This window comes from Ranitomeya imitator, chromosome 6, assembly GCF_032444005.1.
Source record: "Ranitomeya imitator isolate aRanImi1 chromosome 6, aRanImi1.pri, whole genome shotgun sequence".
Lineage (NCBI taxonomy): Eukaryota > Metazoa > Chordata > Amphibia > Anura > Dendrobatidae > Ranitomeya > Ranitomeya imitator.
In genome coordinates this window covers 323631281-323655882 of record NC_091287.1, presented here as the reverse complement: position 1 = coordinate 323655882, position 24602 = coordinate 323631281, and the positions used below count along the sequence as shown (strand labels likewise).

The window sequence follows — 24602 nt, the reverse complement described above, 5'->3', positions numbered from 1 at the left end:
CTGGTAAGGTTTCTCCTTGTGGAGAGTGACATACCAGCTCTGGCATGCCAAGGTAAGGATGCTCCTCTGAGAAATTTAATATGAAAATTAAATTCTAAGAGGAAGAGGACTTGAACTTTATAGCGCCACCTGTTGAAAGCAGCGATCCTACAAGTCATTATACACCCTTTAATGAGCCTTGACATTTGACTTACAATAATAACCAAATGAGAATCTCAATTTGCAGACACGGTGTTTTGGGCTTTTTGCCCCTCATGAGTTCAAAGTGTGAGAACGGATTTAGCTAGGTGAGAGGCTCTGGATGAGGTCTAATGGGTAATGTTTCTCCTTGTGGAGAGTGATATACCAGCTCTGGCATGCCACGGTAAGTAGGCTTATTCGCCATGTAGTGGTCCTCTTGGGAATTTTTAAATTGTCACATTTAAGGCACTGCAAAATGTCAGTTTAAGAAGAACAATATCAGAGGATATTTATACAGATGGGGCAATAGCAGAGCTGCGTGAAAGCCAAACGTGGGAGTTTGATGTTATGGTTACACAGATCACTGCATCCATTACAGTAATTAATTCTATGCTTTCAAACAGGAGGTGTCTGAGGTTTAGTGGAACTATATCATCTTTACTACAAGAGGAGGGTCTTGGATCCAAAGTGACTCTTATTATTGGACCCAGATGTCTATATTTACAACTGTGAAACAAGAAGTGTTCAAGCCATTGGATATGTTTCACAGTAAGCTTCTTTATTAATCAAAACATATATAGGATTAAAAATAGCACAACGTTTCAGCCACAAATGGCCTTTATACAGCCGTGAATTCAAATGGAGCATAAATTGAAATACAGAGTGTGCTCTGTTTCAATGCATGTCTTGAAATAGACCATTTGTGGGTGAAACATTGCATCTTTTTATCCTAATTATGTTTTGGTTAATAAAGAAACTCATTGAGGAATATATCTGGTGCCTTTTGTTGGACTTACTGGCAACATGGTAGAGAGTTGCCCCAAGAGGGCACAGACTTGATGGAGTGGTGCACAAGAAGTGGTCACTACAATTGTGCATGCTGTGATGATTTACAAGCGAAAGTAGAACTGAAATCAAAATCATTGAATACAAGCACATATTCTGTGGGATTTGTCTATATATCGATTTGCTCACTTTCTATTTGAGCCTTTGATCTAAGGTTTCATCTTGGGTCAAGAGTGTTTCTTGACGTAAATTTCTTGTGACTTCTGACTCTTTTTATATGCCACAGTATAAGCAATCAGTGGAATATATTTCAAAGAGGAGGACATTGTAAATGACATGTCACTGAATATATGCATGGAATAGCTTAGTCTATAATGCTGTATTCCTAAAATGAAGAAAAGTAATGACGCATGCCATACCATTGTATATGCCAAGGTGACATCCTTTTCGCATAGGCTATATGGATGGGCCTATAGATACAGCTTATGTGGTAGGACTTGCCAGGAGCAAGTGCTAAAATGTAGTGGTAAAATGTAATGTGAATACACTCTTGATAAATAAAATATAGAATAATAATAATTTTTGCTTCATGTAGAAAAACAGTACAACCCACCAAAGCCGTTCCATTTTTATCTAGAAATGACCAATGATCGATAATGTTCATGGATGATGTGTGAAAATCACGTTGCTATAAATATCAGGAAGCAGAGTAGAGATCATCTGAGTAGCAGGAATAAGTGCAGATGTGAATGCGGTATGTAAACCTGACCTGCTTCCACATGGTCCTGTGATATTCGAAATCCAGAAATTCAGTGAAATCATCTAGCATCCTTTTAAGCCCAATATACACGGAGGGATTGTCCGGTAAGGATAAGTTATTATTTATCACAAATCCACTGTGAAAAAGCCAAGTGCAGCGCTCAGCAACCACATAGGGAATGACTGTAGCACTGACTGGGCATGTGCACTCCTGCTCCATTCTATTGGGTATAGAACCGTTCATTTGGATTTAAAGTATCTCCATTCTGCCAATTGGTGCGTGCCCCAGCCCTCAGACCCCACCGATCAACCGATATATAAATTATCACCTTTGGTTCGTTGATAACATATCTTCACTGGAGCACCCCTTTAACTTGTTTTTGTAAATGTCTGCCTACCTCTTGGGTCTCTAGTCAAGTGAAGGCCTGAGCTAAACCCCATTTGTATAGACGTTGATTTTATGAACATCTCACAAGCTTTATAGTTTATAGTATAGGACCCCAAAGCTTATTCAAACCCAAGATCAGACCGTAGATGAGGCACCAGTACTCATTAAAACCCAATATCTGACTCCTAAACTCATTCACACTCCAAACCTTTAAAATTAATTAAGTCCCAGACTAGATCCCCAATTCAATTCAGATGCCAGACCAGATCCCTAGAAGGAAGGCCCCTAAAAAAAGATCTCTAAAATAATTCCGTTCTCGACAAGACACATAAATGTATCCAGACCCCCAGACCAGCAATAAAGTCAAATTAGGCCTCAGACTAGACCACTAAAATTACCCCGATTCCCAACTGGGTCCCACATGCTGTATGATATTCAAAACTTTCATTTCCTTGTAACATACGAATTACTTGAGCAGCTTTCATTACAAATCTGCACTATGTCCGTTCTCTGTTTTTCCTTTTAGAAATGTAAGAATAAATGAACGTTAGGACCTTACCATTCACTTTGTCTATATGAGGAAATGCAGTGCTCTTTTTTAATGAAGATATCACCCATGCAGTAATGTAAACTTTGTCAGGCTGTGTAAAGACACGTTTTTTTTATATCTGGAACTGGAACCAGGAACGCAGTTATCAAATATCAGTTTATTTATACATTACAGGAATAAGAGAGGAACAGTACAATGTACATTTATATTAAAAAGATGCTTTGGCAATGGTATTTTTTCGGAAAACAAGTATTTACCGGCCCATGTCAGGAATGACAGCAGATTCTTTTTTTCTAGCCAACCAGACCTGAATTGTGACCATTGTTATGAGACATTTCTACTGTGTGCTACATACAGTATATATAGGAAAAACACCCACTTATTATAATGTGACCACTGGACAGACTTCAAAACCTGCATGACTGAATGCAAAACTAAGTAGGAGGAATGTTTTCTTTTTTAGTCATCGTGATGCTCATCGTGCTTTCATGTTAAAGTTTATTTCTGCTCCCAGCATGTTACTGGAGTCTTTTATAGAGTCCAACATCAGGGTATGACCTCAAAAATACCACTCGGGATGAATGGGCAGACATTTTCACAAATCCCCTCTTATATAAATATATCAGGCACTGATGTTGGATGAGAGGATCACAATGTATGACTGATGGATGAGAGGGCCACAATGTATGACTCGAATGGATGGCTCACAATCTCTAATTTAGTTAGTTCCAAAACTGCTCAGTGAGGATGAGGTCAGGGTTCTATATGGCCAGCCATGTTCTTGCACATCTAACGCACCCAACCATGCCCGCACCAACCTGGGGCAGCCGAATTACATCACGTCTAAAGCTTGGCATTGTACTTGATGATGGAAGGCCTGCGTGCTGCTCAACCATAGAAACTTATAATATCAAGCTCCTGGGGGTACAGTTTTTGTGCTGATATCAATGCAAAAGGAGATTTGTAACCATTGAGTGGATTTTTATACACTTTGCGCCTCAGCACTTGGTGACCTTGCTTTGTTACTTTACGTGGTCTGCCACTTCATGGCAGTGTTTCTGTGGTTCTTAATAGATTCTACTTTTAATTAATACAACTCACAGTTGATCATGGAATAAATAAGGGGGAAGAAATTTCACAAACTGACTTGTTAACATGGTATCATCCTATTACAGCACCACTGTCAAATTCAATGAGTTCTTTAGAACAAGCCATTTTTCCACAAATGTTAGTAAAGGCAGACTACATGGCTAGGGGCTGGGTTTAGTAAATTTGTGGCAGTGGGACTGAATTAAAAATTTGAATTCACTGATTAAAAGATGTTTCCCCATAGCTTTATTTGTATATTTGGAAGAAGAGCCAAGGAGTGTCAGTCAAATTCAATGAAGTTACTAATATTTCTATCTATGTGAAGTGTCAGTGGTCCATTGGTTGGTATAATGCTTTACACAGTTTGGGCCCTTGGATACCATCTAACTCTAAGCAATTTAGCCACACAGTAAACTTAAGATGCATTTATATCCATCTATGAAACATCAGTCTTGAGCCCTTCGCAATTATCTTTGTTGGGTTCTCCTAGGATGGTTTGACTTCTTTTGTCTTATTTTTGTGCACTGCATATTAAAACTTGATTTGTATAACTTGTATGCTCAAGCAACTAAAGCCAAGGTTTATTTCATGTTTTACAGTCTTGTGACAATGGTGGTAGACAAGCCTCGTAAATTACATATTCACAGTGATGCCAAGAATACAGAGACTGGTAAGTGTAATCTTCTGGAATATTTTCAGGTGCATATTGTTGTTGTCAAATGACCTGACCACATTTTAGGCAACCAGGGAATCTAAGATCTAAGAGAGCAGACTACATTCTCAAATTTTATAGTCACTGGCTGACTATAGTTGTCTGGATCTTTTGATTCAACAGTGGTATTTTTATTGGAATTGCATTTTGTGAGTGTAAGAGAAAGTCCTCCATTGTCCTACAGCTCACTTCATTTAGGAGATATACTTTTATTCTCACAGACGATTATTAAATGCTAACGTTTTAGTCTGCAGAAAAAATAAGTAAGGTTACCAGTACTTCTAACACATGTCCACCATGTTTTTGTGGAACATGACACATTCTCATCAAACAGGTTGGTCAAATGATGTCTATGTGCACATAGTCGGGAGATTCTGAATGTTAACCATAATGAGCTGAAATGTGAGCCTGGGTAATACAAAATAAGTGAAGCAATGCATTTGAAAAGCAACACAATGCTTAAAACCTGTCAACACCTAATTGTCTTCATGTTAACCAAGTCCATGTGTAGTGTGAGAGAAGGAGGTTATTGTGCACACTACGCTATGCTTTTTATGTTTCTGTACCTTTTTCTTATATCTTTATTTTATCATTTGACTGACATTCCATTGTCATGAAACATTAAAAAACATAAAGCTGTAACACTCTGAATATGAATGTATGGTCGGCCTAAGTGTGCTTTTTAGATGGTTATAACACTTATATGTATGTATGCCATCCTTTGCATTGAACGTGTGGATTATGCTGCAATTTTCAGCTTTTACTACAGTTTATCATTAGTTATTACACTGATACTATTAGGGTGCGTGTCCACGGTCTGTAATGGTGGCGCTTTGGACGGAGCGGAAAACGGAGCGGAGCGCCCCCTTCTGTATGCGTGGTGATTCCGGATGTGTTCATTGCACACAACCGGAATCTCCGCAACCCATACATAGGGCCCTGTGATTTACTTTGCGGCAATGGAGCGTCGCCGCAAGGTAAATGACATGCTGTGTTCTAAAAAGATGCACCGCATGTCCGTAAACGCAGGGCCACCGGATCCGGGTTCGCACGCATAATGGAGACGGGATTTCATAAAATCCCCTCCACTATGCTGTAACATCTGGACGCTGTGGGTTAAATGCTGTGGCTGTATGCAGCGTTCAATCCGCAGCTAATCCGGATGTAATCCGGCCCATGGACACATACCCTTACACATCTTCTATTTTTTTTACCTGTTTAGCAAAATTAAGAATGAGAGTTATTTACAAAATGATTGTTCAATCTGTGTGGCATTTCTTCAGGTCCTTCCAGATCAAAGATGATCATGAGTGAGTCCTGCTCTCTCAGGGGTTAATGCCCACCATTTATTTCAATGTTGTAAACAGACACCCATGGTTTTTTCAGCGCAAGAGAGAGGTGAGCCAATCATCAAATACATGGGGATGCAAAGAGTAAGAGCAACTACAGGAGTAAGAATGAAAAGTTTCTGAATATGCTGAAGAGTTTTAAGACAGTTGGATAAATGATAGTAAGGTACTAATGATTAAATGGATTATATAAGTCTGTGTGAAAGTGTGGGTTCTCTTAAAGGGAATCTGTCACCCCCCAGCATGTATATGAACTATTAATATGGGCATGCAGGTAATAGAAATGTTACACTAGTCCTACCTGTATGCCTCACATTAGCGGTCTTGTTGCTGAGAAATCTTATATTCTTTCTTTATGCTAATGATTTCTTCCAGGCTTCAGGGCGTGTGGTGCCTGGAACATATCCCTGCCTCCTCTCTTCACTGCAATACTTACCCCCCCTCTCATGCACTTCAGTTACAGCCCTGGAATCCCACACCTGCACCCTGCACTCCCTCAGAAACACATACCTCCTCCTCCCTTCTGTGGTCACTGCATTCAGGCATCTGCTGCGCAGAGGCCGGTGAGTCACTTTGACCTCTGGTGCGCGCCGATAAATTGCTATCCCCACTTCCTCCCTGCACAGTCATCACTAGGAACCATGTGTACATGGCAATGATTATACAGGGAGGTAATGGGGAGAGCATATTATCGGTGTGCACACTGCAGGTCACTGGAGCAAAAGCCGCTGGCGCCTGTGCAGAAGATCCCTGAATAAAGTGCCCATAGAAGGGAGGATGAGGTATGTATATCTGAGGGAGGGCAGGGTGCAGGCGCTTGATTCCAGGGCCGGAACTGATGCTGATGGGAGGGGGGTAGTATTACAATGAAGACAGGAGGCAGGGACGTCTTACAGCATCGCACGCCCCGAAGCCTGGAAGAAATGATTAACATGAAGAAAGAATATAACATTTCTCCAAAACAAGACCATTAACATGAGTCAAACAAGTGGGACTAGTTTAACTTTTCTATTACCTGTATGCCCATAGTAATAGGTCATATATGTCACAGGGGGTGACAGATTCCCTTTGAAATTAGGAATGGTGAGAGATTTCTAAATAGGGCAAAGAAGTGAATTTTAGAGTAAAGGTGCAGCATGAGGAAGAATTGGGGAAGACAGCTGTTTATCATTAGATGGTTCAATAATTGAATTTTATGACAACATTCAATAGGGGAAATAAAGCCATAAGAACTGTGCTTTCAAAGTATTGGTGAATTTTAAAGCGTGACCCTGTTTTGGGAAAACATCTCCCTGATAAACCAGGGATTACATAAAGAAGGGGGAAAACTTTGAAAAATTTGGTGGCCCCCAGGAAACTAAAAAAACAGTTGGATTCAAAAAGAAAAAGCATTAATAAAAGTAAGGATTACATTTCATGTGGTGTTCTCCAAGGAACCAGAGTTTTTAAATGTAACTCTAAAAAATGTTGTACCTGTGGGATCCTAGATCACGGGGCTAAAACTATCAAATGTAATAATACTGGTGGTGTCTTTGAGATCCCACAAAGACTCACCTGTAGTAGTGATCATGTTGTATATGTCATCACATGCAGATGCGGTTTACAATATGTGGGATGCACTGTGCAGACACTGCGGTCCCGCATTAATGGTCACAGAAATAGAGCAAAAAATGGCTTTTTAAAACATAGTCTCTCAAGGCATCTGCTAATTAAACATAATAAAATTTTTAACATAAAGGTAACTTCGGAGGAGCAGATACTCACTGGTGTTGCAAACAGGAATGCTCTTTTAAACCGGAAAGAAACATTTTGGATGTATCGTTTGGGAACATTATATCCAAATGGATTGAATGATATTATAGAGAGAGTTTAAGTGTTGCTTTTTTTTCTGTTTTTTTTTTTTTTGCATCAATGTTGACAAGGCTGCAGCGATCAGTGGGTGTGTTCCTGAACTTGGTCCACACCCCAAGTTAAGTTTCTGAGGCTGGGATAAAAGGTTTGCTATTATATACTGTATAAGTGTGATTGAATTTTATACTATTATTATTATTTATTTATATAGCACCATTGATTCCATGGTGCTGTACATGAGAAGGGGGTTACATACAAATTACAGATATCACAGTAAGCCAACTAACAATCACAGACTGATACAGAGGGGCGAGGACCCTGCCCTTGCGGGCTTACATTCTACAGGATGGTGGGGAAGGAGACAGTAGGTTGGGGGTTGCAGGAGCTCCGGTGTTGGTGAGGCGGTAGCTCCGATAGTGGTGAGGAGGCAGCGGTGTTAGTGCAGGCTGTAGGCTTTCCTGAAGAGGTAGGGTTTCAGGTTCCGTCTGAAGGATCCGAATGTGGTTTATAGTCGGACGTGTTGGGGCAAAGAATTGTTTCTATGATACCTGAAGAAGGATATATACTGTATCCAAAACGCATTGTATCTCCTCTATTTTAACTTATCAAAAAAAAAACTTAATAAAAAAATTATGAAATATCATATTTTCAAATAAAAAATATGAAATATCATCTTTTGATATGAGTCCTGGGAAGCGCTGCCATTCATGGGCTGGATGTGCTTTCCTTGATCAATAGAAGGTAGGCACAAGTAGGAGGTAGGGATGATGGAGTAAACCACAAAGTGTCACAGCTAGTGATGAGCGAATATACTCGTTGCTCAGGTTTTCCTGAGCACGCTCGGGTGACCTCTGAGTATTTGTTAGTGTTGAGAGATTAAGTTTTCATCGCAGCAGCTGAATGATTTACAGCTATTAGCTAGCTTGATTACATGTGGGGATTCCCTAGCAACCAGGCAACCCCCACATGTACTCAGCCTGGCTAATAGCTGTAAATCTTTCAGCTGAGGCGATGAAAACGTAATCTCCGAACACTAACAAATACTCGGAGATCACCCGGGCGTGCTCAGGAAAACCTGAGCAACGAGTATACTCGCTCATCACTAGTCACAGCCTAAACCTTTTGGACTTTTTATTGGGTTGTTAAGCATGTGTCGCTAGAAAATTGTGTTTGCGTGGAGGTTTAAATGGCAACGACCTCAGTAGGTAGATGATTGTTAGCAGGACCCATAAGAAAGTATTTAATCCTATTGTAGCACAGGACGGGTTTCTTCAATCTGAAGCCCCAAAGATATAAAGTTAAGAGACCTGGAGAGCAATTATGTTTTTTCCCTCTTATCAGCCTTTCTGCCTTGATCTATGACCCCTATTTCTAGTGTCCTAGGTTACGTAGATACTGAGTGCAAGAGCTAATGTGACATAGTTACTACTATACTCCACCATGCTTTAAAGAGCATTGTGCATGTGAATAGATTTTTAATTGACTTGGTTCTGGAAACGCTTAAATCAATTATGTTTTACTTTATACCCTCATGGAAAATACATACTCCCATCTGATTCAAAGCTTTGATTAGAACAATTTCCTAAGTTAGACATAGGCTAGGTATATTTAAAACATTGATATTGCAGCAATTAAACATAATAAAGCATGGATACAAAAAGTAATTTGTTATAGAAAGGGCTAAAAATTACATATACAAAAGGTTTGTCCCTCTCCGTGTGCCTTTTATAAATGTTACGCTGTCATATTGAAGGTCCATCATGTCATGCAAAAATTCCTAGTTCTCTTGGTCATTGCGTTTTGGGGGATAATTCCTAATTGCTGGACCTGTAACAAGCTAACCTTTGGGTCAATTATTTTTTATGTAACAAACCCTTTTATCCATTACTTCACAGACGATGCTTGATATCTATGAAGTAATTACTGTGGGTGGCTTCCATGGAAATCTGAGCCAACCTAAAATGCACCACCTGTTTTAGTAGTTTATGCTGGTACTTTGTCTGCAGCTTAAAATTCTATGAATGGGAAAATATCTGTTTAATAATTCATTGAGTTATGAGATATTTCCATAAAGAGTAGCAGGGATGTAGGACTAATATTTTGACATCTCTACAACTGTAAGAATAAAAAGTCTAGTGCAGGTTGGGGAACCTTTTTTCTGTCAAGGGCCATTTAAATATGTATACCATCATTCACAGGCTATACCGAATTATCAGCTTAACAATTATTAACTTACCATGGTGGATCAGTGGTTAGCACTGCAGCCTTGCAGCGCTGGGGTCCTAGGTTCAAATCCCACCAAGGACAACATCTCCATGGAGTTTGTATGTTCTCCCCGTGTTGTTTGAGTTTCCTCTGGGTACTCCGGTTTCCTCCCACACTTCAAAGACATACTGATGGGGAAATTAGATTGTTAACCTCCTTTGGGGACAGTGATGATAATCTATGTAAAGCGCTGCGGAATATGATGGCGCTATATAAGCAAAACATAATAAATAATAAATAATACCTTTAATGTGATGGCAGGAACCACTTCTCTTTGGTGCGGCTGTTCTGTTAGGTCATACTGATGATGATGCTACCTGTAACTGCATTTCCAGTTTGCATTTATCATTCTGGAGCACAAGTTTAGTAAAGTTTAGAAAGGCTTGCAGCAGCATGTTGTTCCAAACACATATGTATACTACACTACAGGTCTCCTAACAGTGGGAATTTCATGACTGCTCATGGTTCATTTATAGAACACAAGCAGTGGGAGGTCTTCAGTATACATCACATAGGAGACACTGAGACTTCTGTGTACATCACATAGGAGACAGCAAGACTGCTATATACACATCACATAGACACTGAGGCTGCTGTGTACATCGCATAGGAAATACTCAAACTGCTATTTACATTGCATAGGATACACTGGAACTGCAGAGTATACATCACATAGGAAACACTGAGACTGCTGTATATATATATATATATATATATATATATATATATATATATATATGACATAGCATACACAAATACTGCTGTATATACAGGTCCTTCTCAAAAAATTAGCATATAGTGTTAAATTTCATTATTTACCATAATGTAATGATTACAATTAAACTTTCATATATTATAGATTCATTATCCACCAACTGAAATTTGTCAGGTCTTTTATTGTTTTAATACTGATGATTTTGGCATACAACTCCTGATAACCCAAAAAACCTGTCTCAATAAATTAGCATATTTCACCCATCCAATCAAATAAAAGTGTTTTTTAATATCAAACAAAAAAACCAACAAATAATAATGTTCAGTTATGCACTCAATACTTGGTCGGGAATCCTTTGGCAGAAATGACTGCTTCAATGCGGCGTGGCATGGAGGCAATCAGCCTGTGACACTGCTGAGATGTTATGGAGGCCCAGGATGCTTCAATAGCGGCCTTAAGCTCATCCAGAGTGTTGGGTCTTGCGTCTCTCAACTTTCTCTTCACAATATCCCACAGATTCTCTATGGGGTTCAGGTCAGGAGAGTTGGCAGGCCAATTGAGCACAGTAATACCATGGTCAGTAAACCATTTACCAGTGGTTTTGGCACTGTGAGCAGGTGCCAGGTCGTGCTGAAAAATGAAATCTTCATCTCCATAAAGCATTTCAGCCGATGGAAGCATGAAGTGCTCCAAAATCTCCTGATAGCTAGCTGCATTGACCCTGCCCTTGATGAAACACAGTGGACCAACACCAGCAGCTGACATGGCACCCCACACCATCACTGACTGTCGGTACTTGACACTGGACCTCAGGCATTTTGGCATTTCCTTCTCCCCAGTCTTCCTCCAGACTCTGGCACCTTGATTTCCGAATGACATGCAAAATTTGCTTTCATCAGAAAAAAGTACTTGGGACCACATAGCAACAGTCCAGTGCTGCTTCTCTGTAGCCCAGGTCAGGCGCCTCTGCCGCTGTTTATGGTTCAAAAGTGGCTTTACCTGGGGAATGCGGCACCTGTAGCCCATTTCCTGCACACGCCTGCGCACGATGGCTCTGGATGTTTCCACACCAGACTCAGTCCACTGCTTCCTCAGGTTCCCCAAGGTCTGGAATCGGTCCTTCTCCACAATCTTCCTCAGGGTCCGGTCTCCTCTTCTCGTTGTACAGCGTTTTCTGCCACATTGTTTCCTTCCAACAGACTTACCATTGAGGTGCCTTGATACAGCACTCTGGGAACAGCCTATTTGTTGAGAAATTTCTTTCTGGGTCTTACCCTCTTGCTTGAAGGTGTCAATGATGGCCTTCTTGACATCTGTCAGGTCGCTAGTCTTACCCATGATGGGGGTTTTGAGTAATGAACCAGGCAGGGAGTTTATAAAAGCCTCAGGTATCTTTTGCATGTGTTTAGAGTTAATTAGTTGATTCAGAAGATTAGGGTAATAGGTCGTTTAGAGAACCTTTTCTTGATATGCTAATTGATTGAGACAGGTTTTTTGGGTTATCAGGAGTTGTATGCCAAAATCATCAGTATTAAAACAATAAAAGACCTGACAAATTTCAGTTGGTGGATAATGAATCTATAATATATGAAAGTTTAATTGTAATCATTACATTATGGTAAATAATGAAATTTAACACTATATGCTAATTTTTTGAGAAGGACCTGTATATCACATAGGAACCACACCACAGAGACTGATGTATATATATATATATGACATAGGAGACAGAGACACTGCTGTATATACATCACAGAGGAAACAGTGGGGCTAGTGTACATAGATCACATAGGAGACGCTGAGACTACTGTATATGTAACAGAAAGAATGCTACTACATTACAAAGGAGACACTACAGCAGCTGACATCATCATTAGGAATGGAACAGGAGCACCAAACACGCTAACTCTGCCTATAAAGAATGGCCAGACCAGCGTCAGGAAGTAATTTTTGTACATTTTTGTTGCATGGGCAGCAGCATTTAGAAGTGCACACTGCATGTGGAAGCTCATTCGCGGTCTAAGGTAGATTTAAAGGTTTGGCAGCAGGCAAAATGTGACCGCCCGGCGTCCCAAGCACTGTGGTCTGCCTGTGGACTGGAAGAAATGACATCAAGGGCCATAAACAGTCAGGTTCCCCACCCCTGGTTTATATGAACAACTCTCATAAGCACACATACCTGTCAGAGCAAAATACATTGAGATGTACTTTTTGTGTATCCTAAACTGAAAAAAGTTTTTTTTAACACCCTGGCTTATTTTATTAGGCGATGCATGCAGCATGGCCTAATAAACTAATAAAAAGCATACCCATCAACCAATCCCCCTGCCACAACTCTCTTTGTGGTTTCCCTTCTGGCCACTTATTTTGACCGCTGTGTACCCTCTGTGACTAGTGATTGGCAGAATCTGGCCATAAGAGAAACTGTGGAGATTGGTGAGGAATAGAAGAGACTCTAGTAAAGGAACAATAGGACAATAGTGGATCAATGGGGGAGTATGCTAGTTTATTTCAGTTTTATTTTTTTTTTAATCTTGAGTTATGAAACCCGTTTAGGTGTCTAAAATACATGCAATTTTAATTTTAGGATGCAGGCTGTAATTCGGGATCAGTAGATGACAAGTAATGTGCAGATCATCTCTATCTAACTGTAAAATATGGGTCAAAAGTGACATTACTTTTTAAAAGACGCATTGACAATACATTGTTCCAATCTTTATTCTAATTGGAAAAAGAAAAAATTGCCTTCGCAACTTGTTTATCTACAAAAATTTTACTTTTGGATAAAATGGTTTGTTATAGATCACTGTGGATTTTAGGATTTACACTAGCGGAAACAATATTTCCTTCTCTCTCTGGCAAAGAGCTGATGTTCACAGTAGATAAAAATATATTATGCACTAATTAGATGTACTGTTCTTGTCAGATTTCATCCTTATTGCATGACTTCAAGTGCATCTGCTCAAAAACAGGTTGTTCAGCTCCGAGTTGTTCAGTGTGTATATGTTTTATATTTAGCATTTGACAATGAATTCGAGGAGGCTAGATTTAGCTATATTTGTTTATATAGTAAAGTGTTACATTTTTACAGGTACTTTTTGGGGGTAGGTTCGCACAAGGTCTTTTTGCTGAGTTTTTGGTGCTGAAACTTCCGCTCACCTTCCAAAAACTCCTTAAAATACTCTGAACACATAGCCTGGAGAGAGTTTTCTCATGATGAAAGCGGACTTCATAAGGCGATCCTTTAAGACTATGTGCACACGTTGACTATTTGCAGCAGATTTTTTTTGCAGCATAAAACCAGGGTGTTGGAAGGAAAAACGCTGTGTAAATTATGTACGTTTTTTACACGCCTTTGACTTGTTTTGTCAGACTGTTTTTTATGTATCTTATTTGTTTTTCTCCCCTATTCTCTTGAATAGGTGAAAAATGCTGCAAAAACAATGAGAGAATTGACATGCATCAGATCTGACAAAAACATTTGCATGGTTCAAATCTGCAAGGAAAAAATAAGCAGCATGTGCACGAGATTTCAGAAATATTGGTATTGTTCTATGATGCATTTTTTTTCTACGGCAAACACTCATAGAAAAGACATGGCAAAAACATTGTGTGAACAAACCCTAAGGCTATGTGCACATGTTTAGGATTTCTTGCAGAAATTTCCTGAGCAAAACAGAACATTTTCTGTAAGAAATCCGCATGCGTTTTTTGCGTGTTTTTACCGCGTTTTTGGTGCATTTTTGGTGCGTTTTTTGGCAGATTTTTCCAGAGGTTCCCAATGCAATAATATAGTGGGAAATCCGCAAAAAATCCGCAAAATTAATGAACATGCTGCGTTTTTTACCGCAACGCTTTTTGTTTGCGGAAAAAAACGCATCATGTGCACAAAAATTGCGGAATGCATTCTAAATGATGGGATGCATATAGCGAAAAAACGTGAAAAAAAAACGCGAAAAATCTGCAACGTGTGCACACAGCCTAAAAGTTTTAACATCATTCACATCCTACTGTTTTTATTTCCTCCTGGTAAATGACTAATATGTGTGTAACCTACTCTCTATAATTCCTATTGCTAACATGGCAGAGAAAGTCATAAGAGGCTGTGTACTATGTTGACTAGTCTTTTTTAGTAGTACTCACTCTTAGCAATGAAGTGATTCTTCAAGTTTTAGGCCGGGATCCCACATGCGAGAAATACGTCCGAGTCTCGCATGGTAATACCTGGCATTGCCGCCGTCACTCAGGAGCGAAGAGTGCGGCCGCATAGCAATGCATGCAGAAGCACGCTCCGCTCCAGAGAGACGGTGGCAGTGCCGGGTATTACCATGCAAGACTCAGACGTATTTCTCGCATGTGTGATCCCGACCTTATCATACACACACATATTACATATACTGCCTATATTTAGTGCACAGAGAATTTCCCTTTTGCTGGATACAATATTAGCCACTAAATGTAAGCAATGCATGCTTATATTCACTTAAAGCAAGCAGAAATATTGAAAATGGACATTTTTTTCCCTCAGTTACAGTTCGAGGTTTTTTTTCGCATCTTATGTGTTAAAGATTAGCCCCATTCAAGTGGATAGTAGGCACAAATCAAAGAGCCAATGGATTAACCCAGTAGAGTAACTTTAGGGTAGCACAAATCTCTGTCATCACTTGTCATTACACATGCAAATTGGAGGTCTCTAAAGCCACCTGCAGAAACGCCGTTGTCTTCCTCTGTAAAGAGACTTTTTGCATGTTATATTTTGCAAGGGAGCATTGCATAGCCTATAAGTCTCCCTATGCCAACTTGGCACTTTCCACAAAGAAAAACTTAACTCCATATATCACAAGTTTTATCACAGTGGATAATGTCTTGAGCTTGTCAAATTTATTTTAACTATGATTGACTATAACAGTGTTCCCCAACTCTGGTCCTCAAGAGCCACCAACAGGTCATGTTTTGAGGATTTCCTTAGTATTGCACAGGTGATGGAAATATTGCCTGTGCAGGTGATGCAATTATCACCTGTGCAATACTAAGGAAATACTGAAAACATGACCTGTTGGTGGCTCTTGAGGACCGGAGATGGGGAACACTGGACTATAATATGGAACATAGATAGAATTGTGCTATATGTTTCTGTGAGCACACCATTGTACGGGATGGCACACCGCATTTTATGCTTAGACGTAGTGATATTTTTTGTGACCTGGTGGTTTTAAGCAAGTGTAACATACAGTTGAAATAGTCATTAAGGATGTAGATAAAGTTGAGGTTTGGCTTTTAAATATTTCTACGAACATAGAAATGTCAATTCTCGGGGTGTACACAATAGCCTTACTGTTATGTGTGAGAGTGCAGTCTTCATTATGACAGTTTCTTTCATTTTCTTAGTTCAGTGATGGAAAAAAGACACAAAACCCCCAAATCAATCAGAGTTACTAGAGTGGTATATTGATCTTTAAGTTTAAAGTGAAGAGTCTGTTTACCAGGGTGTCAATTTATGAACCAAAATGACTGACATACAGCGTTGGACTGGAACACCTTGGGTCCATCAGAAAAAAATCACACTTGGGGCCCACTATGTAACTACATAGAAATAAATACAAGACCACACGCTGATATCAGGGTGTAATATGAGGTGTATACCTCTTAATGATATAGCAGGGGTTGGGGTAGACCCCTCATAGAATATAATTTAGCACCCTCATAGTATAATGCAGCCCCCTTATAGAATTTAATGCAGCCCCCTCAGAGTATAATGCAGCCTCCTCATAGGGTAAAATGCTGCCCCCTCTTAGGGTATAATGTAGTCTACCTCATAGGGTATAATGCACCCCCACCATAGAAAATAATATAGCCCCATCAGAGTATAATGCAGCCCCCTCATAGGCTATAATGCAGCCCCCTTACATGGTATAATGCCACCCTCCTCATAGAATATAATACAGCCCCTCCATAGAATATAATGCAGCTCCCCCATAGGGTATAATACAGCTCCCTCATAGAATATAACATAGCACCCTTATAGGGTATAATGCAGCCCCCCTCATATAGTCTCATGCAGCCCCCCATAGAATTTAATGTAGACCATCATAGAGTATAATGCAGTACCACAAAGAATATAATGTAGCCCCTCCATAGAATATAATGTAGCTCCCCCATAGAATTTAATGTAGACCCTCATAGAGTAAAATGCAGCACCAGATAGAATATAATGTAGCCCCTCCATAGAATATAATCCAGCCCTACAGTATTATGGCCACTAGTACCCACTCATTAATATATACATACAAAAAAAACAACACAATACTCACCTCTTCTCCTCGCTCCCCCCACTGATTATGGCACACAGCATGGCGCACGATGAAGTGACATCATCGCGCACCCTCTCTGTCAGAGGCAGAGGGCAATGATGGGGGAGGGAGCGTCATCTGATGCCATCTCCTCCACTAATGCTTTCAACTGTAATGTCATCTATGATGCCTTATACAGTTGAATACTTTATATTGAGTCAATAGTCTGTTGAGGTAACATACCATGTTTTGCATAGAGCCGCATGGTTATTTACTACTTCTCATAAGTTCAATATTGGAGCACAGCCCTCAAGAAGCCTACATAATCCCGATCAGTGTTTAATCACTAAAGGTGACATTACAGATGATGTCTTTCTGATAATAACTTTTGTAGCAGGACCATAGACACAATCTACAGTTACATACATATATATTTCGACAGAGACAACATTTTTTCTAATTTTGGTTATAGATATTACCTCAATGAATTTTAGAAAACACAATTCAGATGCAGTTGAATTTCAGACTTTCAGCTTTCATGTGAGGGTATCCACATTAAAATTGGATGAAGGGTTTAGGAGTTTCAGCTCCTTAACATGTGCCACCCTGTTTTTAAAGGGACCAAAAGTATTTGGACAATTGGCTCCAAGGCTATTTCATGGACAGGTGTGGGCAATCCCTTCATTATATCATTCTCAATTAGGCTGCCGTCACACGCTCAGTATTTGGTCAGTATTTTACATCAGTATTTGTAATAAAAAACCAGGAGTGAGTGATAAATGCAGAAGTGGTGCATATGTTTCTATTATACTTTTCCTCTAATTGTTCCACTCCTGGTTTTGGCTTACAAATACTGATGTAAAATACTGACCAAATACTGCTAGTGTGATGGCAGCCTTAAGCAGATAAAAGGCCTGGAGTTGACTTGAGGTGTGGTGCTTGCATTTGGAAGCTTTTGCTGTGAAGTAAACATGCGGTCAAAGGAGCTCTCAATGCAGGTGAAACAAGTCATCCTTAAGCTGCGAAAACAGAAAAAACCCATCCGAGAAATTGCTACAATATTAGGAGTGGCAAAATCAACAGTTTGGTACATCCTGAGAAAGAAAGAAAGCACTGGTGAACTCATCAATGCAAAAAGAAAAATGTCTCTGTCCAAAAATACAGTGGGGCAAAAAAGTATTTAGTCAGTCAGCAATAGTGCAAGTTCCACCACTTAAAAAGATGAGAGGCGTCTGTAATTTACATCATAGGTAGACCTCAACTATGGGAGACAAACTGAGAAAAAAAAATCCAGAAAATCACATTGTCTGTTTTTTTTAACATTTTATTTGCATATTATGGTGGAAAATAAGTATTTGGTCAGAAACAAACAATCAAGATTTCTGGCTCTCACAGACCTGTAGCTTCTTCTTTAAGAGTCTCCTCTTTCCTCCACTCATTACCTGTAGTAATGGCACCTGTTTAAACTTGTTATCAGTATAAAAAGACACCTGTGCACACCCTCAAACAGTCTGACTCCAAACTCCACTATGGTGAAGACCAAAGAGCTGTCAAAGGACACCAGAAACAAAATTGTAGCCCTGCACCAGGCTGGGAAGACTGAATCTGCAATAGCCAACCAGCTTGGAGTGAAGAAATCAACAGTGGGAGCAATAATTAGAAAATGGAAGACATACAAGACCACTGATAATCTCCCTCGATCTGGGGCTCCACGCAAAATCCCACCCCGTGGGGTCAGAATGATCACAAGAACGGTAAGCAAAAATCCCAGAACCACGCGGGGGGACCTAGTGAATGAACTGCAGAGAGCTGGGACCAATGTAACAAGGCCTACCATAAGTAACACACTATGCCACCATGGACTCAGATCCTGCAGTGCCAGACGTGTCCCACTGCTTAAGCCAGTACATGTCCGGGCCCGTCTGAAGTTTGCTAGAGAGCATTTGGATAATCCAGATGAGTTTTGGGAGAATGTCCTATGGTCTGATGAAACCAAACTGGAACTGTTTGGTAGAAACACAACTTGTCGTGTTTGGAGGAAAAAGAATACTGAGTTGCATCCATCAAACACCATACCTACTGTAAAGCATGGTGGTGGAAACATCATGCTTTGGGGCTGTTTCTCTGCAAAGGGGCCAGGACAACTGATCCGGGTACATGAAAGAATGAATGGGGCCATGTATCGTGAGATTTTGAGTGCAAACCTCCTTCCATCAGCAAGGGCATTGAAGATGAAACGTGGCTGGGTCTTTCAACATGATAATGATCCAAAGCACACCGCCAGGGCAATGAAGGAGTGGCTTCGTAAGAAGCATTTCAAGGTCCTGGAGTGGCCTAGCCAGTCTCCAGATCTCAACCCTATAGAAAACCTTTGGAGGGAGTTGAAAGTCCGTGTTGCCAAGCGAAAAGCCAAAAACATCACTGCTCTAGAGGAGATCTGCATGGAGGAATGGGCCAACATACCAACAACAGTGTGTGGCAACCTTGTGAAGACTTACAGAAAACGTTTGACCTCTGTCATTGCCAACAAAGGATATATTACAAAGTATTGAGATGAAATTTTGTTTCTGACCAAATACTTATTTTCCACCATAATATGCAAATAAAATGTTAAAAAAACAGACAATGTGATTTTCTGGATTTTTTTTTCTCGGTTTGTCTCCCATAGTTGAGGTCTACCTATGATGTAAATTACAGACGCCTCTCATCTTTTTAAGTGGTGGAACTTGCACTAATGCTGACTGACTAAATACTTTTTTGCCCCACTGTATATGGACGTAACTGTATAGCATCTTAACCAACTACAGAAGTACTGACACATCCTATAGCTCAAGACATTTGTATAGACATGTCCATAGCTTAAACTGTCAGTCAGAAAAAAACTTGAGACTTAAAACAAGCATCAGAAATAATCTTACTTGGCAAGTGTGGAAATGAGCAGCTGTTAAAGACTATATCCAAAGTCCATCTAACTCTATAAAAATAGACATTTCAAATTTAATGTATTTTCCTCTAGTAAGATAATTTAACTAGCAGATATTGAACCAGCAAGAGATGCTGGGAGATTTCAGCTCTGAAAACCTGCAGAATTGTGAATGCAGCTCTGGGTTGTCAACTGGCTAAAACTCAAGGTTGGTATATGCATATGAAAGTTACTAATCTTTTCTGTAGGTAATTATACATGTCTAAATGGTAATATAATTCATTGTGCATAAAATCTACCTGCATTTGAGTAACATAGTAACATAGTAACATAGTTAGTAAGGCCGAAAAAAGACATTTGTCCATCCAGTTCAGCCTATATTCCATCATAATAAATCCCCAGATCTACGTCCTTCTACAGAACCTAATAATTGTATGATACAATATTGTTCTGCTCCAGGAAGACATCCAGGCCTCTCTTGAACCCCTCGACTGAGTTCGCCATCACCACCTCCTCAGGCAAGCAAATAGTAACATAGAACTCACATAGAGTGAGTTAGGCTACGTTGACACTTGTGTACCGGGGCTTTGTGGACGGCTGCGTACTTCCTCCCTGAAGGTCCGACCACTTCTGATTAGATCTGCCTACTTCTGCATGCGTCCTGCGTTCCTATCTTTAACAATGGGTATGCAGGACATGCGGATGTATGCGAATGTATGCGGATGCGTCGTTTTGATGCGCCCACCGACCGCACAGGAACACACATATATGTTTCAGGCTACTGAATTACTGTTGTGTGCAACCTCCATGTAGTCCTTGTACTCACTATACTATACCTTACTATACAACTGTAACCTACTAATGAATGTATATATATTGTATAAGTGTCTGAACACAACGTGATTCTATATATTTATAGAAATATAGGTGCTGATATGCCATAAACAATGCAATGCAATTGATTAGTTGCTAAATGGAACCATTTCAGTAGAACAATATAGGAATTAGGGCTGGTCCCTAGGGCTATGTTCACATGTGGCATTTTGTGACTTTTTCTTTCTGCTGCTAAAACGTTCACACATTAAAAATGCCACATATGAAACTTAGCTATTTTCTGCTGTGTTTTTTTTTTTTTTCCTGCTCTTTTTTTGGTGCTGATTATATGCGTTTATTATACTTGTTAAAAAACTTAGTTATATTCCACAAAGAGGCTGCACAAATATGCTGCATTTCAGCGGCATTTTTGCATTATTTTCAATAGGCAAAAACTGCTATAAAAATGCTGCAAAATGCTGAAAGAATCGACATGCTGCAAATTATCAAAATTTTACAGTGCTCAAATTCAGCAGGAAAAAACAGTCTATATGAGAATTCTGAAATATCACAGCCTTTGCTGGTACTGTAAAACGCAGCTTCATTTCTGTAAAAAAAAAAAAAAGCAATAATAAAACACTGCAAAAACGCCACATGTGAACATAGCCTTAGGAGGTACCGGTATATTCTCAAGTGTGATATTGTCGCTAGCAGCTCATACAATTCCAGTAGTAAATTGTTTTAGTCTTTTATCTTTTGTATATGAACTGTTGGTGAGGGACGTCCTTTTCACCGAATGCAGGGTAACCCATGGGAGGTTATTCCCCGTAAACTTTCATTCATGTTGTGTGTGTAGCAATTGTCTATATACATATAGTAAGAGAACAAGATTAGCTGACAGTAAGCCGAATAAAGATCACCAGCAAGTCTAGGGCAGTTGTCATATTAAGTACAGATGACTAGCCTCATTCTTAACTGGAGGACTGAGTTTTTGTGATTACTTGCCTGACGTTGCCTGGAAGACAAAAATCCCCAGCATTGAAAGCAGCGCTGTGTTCAGTTCACAGACGGCGGCGTGCCAGGATGACGAAGAGAAGCGCTGGATGCTATTCATCTGAATGAAATGCACACAGTTGCACCTAGTGCATGCCAGGCATTTTCTTTTTCTTACGCTGTTTGGGGGTTTCAAACTGTTTCATCAATATTGGTCTTTATTCTTATTGAAACTTCAACTCAAAAAAGCAGCAATAAGAAGTAAAAGTGCACGTATTGTGGGTTTAATTGAAATGTTAAAACATAAAAAAATATATAATACAATATAGAATAAAATATAACATAACTCTAGGGAAAAAAAGACATGGATAGCACATCCAAAACACATACATTGACCTATTGCAGCAATTAGTAAATTCAAAAAAGTTCATTTTTTTCTCATTAATGTACACTATGCACCTCATCTTGACTGAAAAAAAAAACAAATGTAGAAATTTTTGCAAATTTATTAAAAAAGAAAAACAGAAATATCACATTGTCATAAGTATTCAGACCCTTTGCTCAGTATTGAGTAGAAGCACCCTTTTGAGCTAGTAGAGCCATGAGTCTTCTTGGGAATGATGCAACAAGTTTTTCACACCTGGATTTGGGGATGCTCTGCCATTCTTTCTTGCAGATCCCCTCCACTTCCGTCAGGTTGGATGGTGAACGTTGGTGGACACCAAGGCTCTTCTACTACGATTTTCAAGTCTCTCTAGAGATGCTCAATTTGGTTTAGGTCAGGGCTCTGGCTGCGCCAGTCAAGAATGGTAACAGCGTTGTTCTGAAGCCACTCCTTTGTTATTTTATCTGTATGTTTAGGGTTATTGTCTTGTTGGCAGGTGAACCTTTGGCCAAGTCTGGGGTCCAGAGCACTCTGGAAGAGGTTTTCATCCAGGATATCTCTCTACTTGGGCACATTCATGTTTCCTTCAATGGCAACCAGTCGTCCTGTCCCTGCAGCTGAGAAACACCCCCATAGCATGATGCTGCCACCACCATGTTTCACTTTTGGAATTGTATTGGGCAGGTGCCTGGTTTTCTCCACACACACCGCTTAGAATTATCACCTAAAAGGTCTATCTTTGTCTCATGAGACCAGAGAATCTTATTTCTCATAGTCTAGGAGTCCTTCATGTGTTTTTTAGCAAACTCTATGCAGGCTTTCATATGTCTTGCACTAAGGAGAGCTTTCCGTCGAGCCACTCTGCCATAAAGGCCCGACGGGTGGAGGGCTGCAGTGATAGCTGACTTTGTGGAACTTTCTCCCTTCTCCCTACTGCATCTCTGGAGCTCAGCCACAGTGATCTTGGGGTTCTTCTTTACCTCTCTCACCAAGGCTCTTCTACTACGATTGCTCAGTTTGGCTGGATGGCCAAGTCTAGGAAGACTTCTGGTGGTCCCAAACTTCTTCCATTTAAGGATTATGGAGGTCATTGTGCTCTTAGGAAATTCTTTTGTAACCTTGGCCAGATCGGTGCCTTGCCACAATTCTGTCTCTGAGCTCCTTGGCCAGTTCCTTTGACCTCATGATTCTCATTTGGTCTGACATGCACTGTGAGCTGTGAGGTCTTATATAGACAGGTGTGTGCCTTTCCAAATCAAGTTCTATCAGTTTAATTAAACATAGCTGGACTCCAATGAAGGAGTAGAACCATCTCAAGGAGGATCACAAGGAAATGGACAGCATGTGACTTAAATATGTGTGTCTGAACAAAGGATCTGGATACTTATGACCATGTGATATTTCAGTTTTTCTTTTTTAATAAATATGCAAGAATTTCTACATTTGTTGTTTTTCAGCCAAGATGGGGTGCAGAGTGTACATTAATGAGAAAAAGGATTAACTTTTTTGAGTTTACTAAATGGCTGCAATGAAACAAAAAGTGAAAAATTTAAAGGGGTCTGAATACTTTCCGTACCCACTGTATATTAGGATGACTGCAATACAGAGACAGTAAAAATAAAGCAACCATTTGACAGCAATATAGATTTGCTTTAAAATTATTTAGGATGAATACTTTGCTATGTAATTTAGCATGATATTATATTTATCCTGCACATCTTCATCTTAAAGCATAGTAGTTTTTTTATGTTGTACCCATTATGCACATCCAGGTACAATTGCTGCCATTTTATAATCTATTTGCAAAGTGATTGTTCCATGGGTTAAAGTGAAGGGTTAAGTGGCAATTACCCAGGAACAGGTATGTCACAGCTGGAACATGAGCTACCACGTACTGTAACTAGTAACATAGTAACATAGTAACATAGTTAGCAAGGCCGAAAAAAGACATTTGTCCATCCAGTTCAGCCTATATTCCATCATAATAAATCCCCAGATCTACGTCCTTCTACAGAACCTAATAATTGTATGATACAATATTGTTCTGCTCCAGGAAGACATCCAGGCCTCTCTTGAACCCCTCGACTGAGTTCGCCATCACCACCTCCTCAGGCAAGCAATTCCAGATTCTCACTGCCCTAACAGTAAAGAATCCTCTTCTATGTTGGTGGAAAAACCTTCTCTCCTCCAGACGCAAAGAATGCCCCCTTGTGCCCGTCACTTTCCTTGGTATAAACAGATCCTCAGCGAGATATTTGTATTGTCCCCTTATATACTTATACATGGTTATTACATCGCCCCTCAGTCGTCTTTTTTCTAGACTAAATAATCCTAATTTCGCTAATCTATCTGGGTATTGTAGTTCTCCCATCCCCTTTATTAATTTTGTTGCCCTCCTTTGTACTCTCTCTAGTTCCATTATATCCTTCCTGAGCACCGGTGCCCAAAACTGGACACAGTACTCCATGTGCGGTCTAACTAGGGATTTGTACAGAGGCAGTATAATGCTCTCATCATGTGTATCCAGACCACTTTTAATGCACCCCATGATCCT

The 24602-nt window shown here is 39.9% G+C and overlaps 1 protein-coding gene across 5 annotated transcripts in view; it reads left to right on the top strand.

The window, feature by feature from the left end:
* The window catches only part of ATXN1 (ataxin 1), a 433753-nt gene that overhangs the window by 193893 nt on the left and 215258 nt on the right, over positions 1–24602 (top strand). For all 5 annotated transcript variants that reach the window (XM_069730828.1, XM_069730829.1, XM_069730831.1 and 2 more), the window contains one exon: positions 4352–4422. The gene's annotated coding sequence lies outside the window, so the exon portion shown is untranslated. The remainder of the gene's footprint in view (positions 1–4351; positions 4423–24602) is intronic.